Below are 5,720 nucleotides of genomic sequence, written 5' to 3'. Positions count from 1 at the left end.
TACAGAATCCTAATATATGGATTTAGGTAGTGGGCCAGAGCAAGCAAGATTTCAAGACTTTGAAATTAATGATCCCGAACCAGCAAACGATAGTCAGGTTGTGCAAGTATAAAAATCTTTCAATTTATGTGAATGTGATATATGTAGTTCATGTAAGGAAAATATATTTGTAAATAGAATCAACTGCATAAATGGTTGTTCAATGTATATATATCTTTATAATCATCTACAGTATACATAACATGATAGTAATCCAACATAAACAATCATTCCTATTTAGATTTTTTACATAAAAGCGTTTATTCCGTCCTCCAACTTGAACAATTACAATACATCATCACAACATATCGACTGGAACATAATTTATATATTTCGAGCATAATCATCTAATAATATGCGAATCTTTCCACTTTCTTCAATCAACATATCAGCACGAGCATTCAAATTATTAAGATGTTCTTTCCACCCATCTTCAAACTTTTGAAATGCACTTATCATTTCTTCCGTGTTCTGTTTGAAGTTTTTCTCATGACCACGTAGAGATGTGGACGTATCACCTAGGAATCTGAGTGATATCCCTGTATAAGAATGTGAAATTTCAATACTACTTTGTGATGACTCTCCACATTATTTTATTGATCCATTCTTTAGAGTAGTGTTAGGGCGAAATCAGGCACTAATATTCACGCAAGTATACGCGTTCGCAAGTAATATAGAATAGTTTCTAGTTCGTTCCCACAGAGACTCAGACTAAATTATTGTCTAATTAAACTCACTCACCAATGTATGATTACTTCTCAATGTTAAGACACTAACACTTAAGATTGTTGATTAAATATTAACTATAATTAACTACTTAATTAATCACTTACTTAATACTTCAAATTATCAATAATTAAACACTCATGAGATCACAACTTCATTATTACTTCCTTCAATAGCCATTGTTATTACCTTTAGCATGTGACAGTGATGATATTAATCGAATAACACGAAACTGATAAAAGCCAACTTTCATTATACTAATACCATTCTACCAACCATCCACAATTAAGATAGAAGTTGAATAGTCATCAATTATGTTGAGTTCCTATATGTCTACAGAAATTGACAACACAACGATTTAAGCACAAGTTATTCCTTTTGATTACATAGGGCAAATAAAACTGTTAGAGTTACCCACTAATCATGCACAACATACATGAACCTATGCTAGCATGGCAAGTTCTAAATCTCAAGATCCACCGTCGCTTCACAAGAGATTAACACCCTATCTTATATGTTCGCGACGCACATAAGACGAATACGCACAACCAATACTAGATATCATACAATCATCACACACTAAAGTATTAAACAATTAACTAAAGAATTCCATAATAAATCCGTTGCAACCCCATGATCACGATTAGCCCATAATAGCACTTATCGTCATAATGGGTTCATATGAAATCATGATAAACAAACACAAGAAAATAATAACTAAACTAATTATATTAAAATAGAGTACGTCACAAGAGTAAATAAGTTCAAAGTAAGAAAACTAGCATCCAACATTACAACGAAACAAGAATCACAAGAAAATATGCTTCCTCTTCGTTGCGGTGTGCTAAATCGGTCTTCTTCTTTATCTCCTTCGCTCCTTGCGTAAAAACACAATCTTCTTCAATCCACACTTGTGAAAATGTCTCAAATCTACTTATATAATAGTCCCATAAAACTCAGATTACATAGAAGTGGAAACCAAACAGAAGTAGAAGTCCTGAAATAATATATTTTTTTCCCCGACCCTGCGCGGCCGCTCAGCATAGCTGAGCGGGCGCTCAGTTTGCTGCGCGGCCGCTCAGCAATGCTGAGCGGGCGCTCAGACCTCTACTGGAAAAAATCTGATTTTGCTCCGTTTCTTCGCCGTAATCTGCCCGTTTCTTTCCTCTCGCAATGGTGAACACATGCCAAGGCTTATTCTTGATGATTCCTCCCCCGAAATGCAACTAATACCCTGAAATGCATAAACACTAGAAAAACGCATCAAATACACAAAATACTTGATTTCAAGACACCAATTTAAGCCATTTTAAGACGTTCTAAGTGGTATAAAATGCCACTTATCACACCCCCATACTTAAATCGATGCTTGTCCTCAAGCGTCACAGACTCAAAAACAAATAAAAACATGCATGAATGCAATCTATATGAAAATACAGCGATCCCCCTTTCTACAATTAGCCAACCAAATTGCAACATCTTAACAAATGCAGTTAGACAACTAAAGATTAATAAACTCATGCAAACGGACATACAGCCAGAAACGTGGTGTGTGCAAATGCTTAACAGATATGCTTCGGAATTAGACCAATTATTATGACTTGACTATCCTCAAGGCAATCACATGATTATACAGAGAATAAAAATTATAGGCACAAAGTGATATTCAACACTACAAGAATTCTGGAGCTTATTACGGAATCGTGCTTGTTATTCACAACACAAATGCTTAATTGACCGTGCAATGAGTGAGGTCCACAAAAGACTTATACAATGGTATCCATGTAACGAGCGTTAGGTTAGCGGATCCCAGACTCTAAAAGCCTTAGGTCACTAGGCACAAAGTCCCCTAAGAACTTAATAACTCGAATACCAAAGAGCCCACTCTTGATCAATTATGCATAAACTAAATATTATTTTTTTTTTCTAACTTCTGAGCAAGTGCGTTTCGCTCCATCTTGCTCAACCCTAGACTACTCGCACCATATGCGAGCCGGCTACTAGCCATTTGACGCCTAGCCACAACTAGCAACGAATTCCAAATTTTTTTTTCCTCCAATTTTTTTTTTCATGCCTTTATCACTAAGAACCTATTATCGAATTCTAAGCATAATAAATAGATTGACCTCGAAAATAACCAAATCATAACAACAATCTAGCCCTTACGCATTCTCTAAGATTTAGTGGAATTACAAGTGTTTCTAGCATGCATATCAACCTACACGACTTAATATCACTTTAATGCTATCACTACACTCGCATCAATATCACAATTCAGTCGATAAATCATTGCAAAAGGGATCATGGTAAATACATGAGCTACATGACATACATAACAAAAAAAAACTATATGGCATAAATTATGCAACTATATGAACTAAGCTATCATGAATATGCAGCTATATGACACACACACAATATTCCTTAACTACCACCCCCAAACTTAAAATCTTCACTGTCCTCAGTGAAGGTAGTAGAAAGGAACACAGGGTATACCTACTCGGAGTCATCATCATCATCACCCTCAGTGGGTGGAGTATCAGGCGGCGGGTATGCAGAGTCCTCACCAAAAACTGGCCACTGGATATCAGCTCCAAGGCCCCGAAAAGCAGTCCCTAACGCAAGGGTGAGCTCCTGAGCAAATCTGCTCTGCGTCTCGTACATAGCATCCATCCGCCGTGTAAGCCTCCTATACTGGGCATCAACCATCCCAGCACCCTCCTGAGCTCTCGAAGAACCAGCCTCATCACGCCCTAGCCTAGCCATAGTAGCACCTCGTGCTGGACGCCCTCCTGGAAGATGATAACCCAGCCCATGCTCCTCAGGCTCACCACCGGTCCACTCCTGCATCCCATTCAGCGTCCCAGAATCAATCGAAGCTGCCGGCAACTGCAACTGCTCATGAGCCGGCCAGTTCACTCCCACTGCTTGGCATAGCTTTGTAACCGTGGATGCATAAGGGATGTTCATATGCTTCGCTCCCCTCAAAAACTTCAGAATTCCTTGGTAGATAAACTCACCAAGGTCCACATAGTACTCCTCATTCAGAATTCCCCACAACAATTGTGCTCTCTCAACTATGACCTCGTGTGCATGCGAAGAAGGCAAAATATTAGCACAAATAAATGCATTCCATGCACGGGCATACCTGTTCATGGCGATCGCCGGAAAGTGACGATACTCATTAGTGCCGGTCCTGAAGGTCCAAACTGTGCCCGGTCGACAGAGAGTCGCACAAATCAAATCCAAGTCAAAATCCTCAGCAGTCTTTTCATTCCAGTTCTCCTCCTCGGGTTTCCTCTCTCGCTGGCCAATCACACGGCGAATCGCCGCAGGGTGATAATCAACTGTCAGCCCTCGGACCACAGAAAACCCATTCTTTTCGGCCTTCACGTTTGTGTAGAACTCGCAAACAACGCTCATTGGTACCGCCTCGGGTGACTCACAAAAAGCTATCCACCCCTTCTCTGCAATCATGGGCAGCAACTCACCATCCCTCCCTGATGGTAAAAACCCTCTCTCCTTCAGAATCGGCTTCCCCAACAGCCTAGTGTACTCCTCCTCCGTGGCTCTGTCAGTTAACCGAGGCCTTGCAGCAGTACCCCTCGATGAATCAGCAGTAGGAACTGTGATGCTGCTGTCAATAGTGCGTGCTCTCTTGGGTGCCATTTGATTCGTGAATAAAAGTGTGTAAGAACTGAGTTTTGGTGCTTGGGAGAGAGTTTAAGTGTAGGAAGTTTGTGGGAGATATGTAGGATAGGTGTATGTATATATAGGGTGTGGAGTAGGTTAAATTAGATTAGGAGTGGGGTTGAGGGATAAAATCATGGGGTAGTGGGAAAAGAATTCGTGGGTTTATGGGCTGTGATGGGTTTTTGTGTTTTTGTTTTGTTTTTTTTTTTTCTGAACTGTAAAAAAAAATTCTAGTACTCGACCCCTGAGCGGGCGCTCAGCTTGCTGAGCGGGCGCTCAGGGGGTTACTGGAAAAAAAATTTCAGCCCCTGTTTTCTGATTTTTTTTTGTTTTTTTGGATAGGTTATTAACTTCTAAGGGTTCCTGTAATAATAATTCATGGGTTGCCTCCCACGCAGCGCTTCTTTTTCGTCATTAGCTTGACGTTTCGTACCCTTCTCAAGTAGTCAATAAAATGGCACTAACCACTTCTCGGTTTGCCATGTCCCCATAGTAGTGCTTCAAACGCTGACCGTTAACCTTGAATGCTTGGTCCGGATCATTCTCAAAAATTTCCACCGCTCCATGTGGAAACACAGTTTTGACGATAAAAGGCCCAGACCACCTCGATTTCAACTTCCCTGGAAAAAGTCGGAGCCGAGAGTTGAATAAGAGAACTTGTTGCCCCGGCACAAATAACTTAGGATGTAGCTTCCTATCGTGCCACCTCTTCACCTTTTCCTTATACATTTTGTTATTCTCCTACGCTTGAAGTCGAAATTCATCAAGTTCATTAAGCTGAAGCATTCTTTTCTTACCAGCTGCATCTAAATCCAGGTTCAACTTTTTCAATGCCCAGTAAGCCTTATGCTCAAGCTCCGCAGGTAGATGACATCCCTTACCGTACACCAACTGAAACGGGGACATACCAAGTGGAGTTTTGTATGCTGTTCTGTAAGCCCAAACAGCTTCATCGAGCTTTAAAGACCAATCCTTCCTTGACGGACAAACAACCTTCTCTAGAATGCGCTTTATCTCTCTGTTAGACACTTCCGTTTGACCATTTGTTTGTGGATGATAGGCAGTAGCTACTCGATGATTCACATTATAACGCTGCATCATAGAAGTGAACTTACGGTTGCAGAAATGCGATCCTTCATCACTTATGATTACCCGAGGTGTTCCAAACCTTGTGAAAATTTGCTTATGAAGAAAATTTAGAACTGCCTTTGCATCATTTGTCGGTAAAGCTGTAACTTCGACCCATTTTGAGACATAATCGA

Source organism: Apium graveolens, unplaced genomic scaffold (assembly GCF_009905375.1).
Source record: "Apium graveolens cultivar Ventura unplaced genomic scaffold, ASM990537v1 ctg5857, whole genome shotgun sequence".
NCBI classification, from domain to species: Eukaryota; Viridiplantae; Streptophyta; class Magnoliopsida; order Apiales; family Apiaceae; genus Apium; species Apium graveolens.
This window is presented reverse-complemented; position numbering follows the sequence as displayed.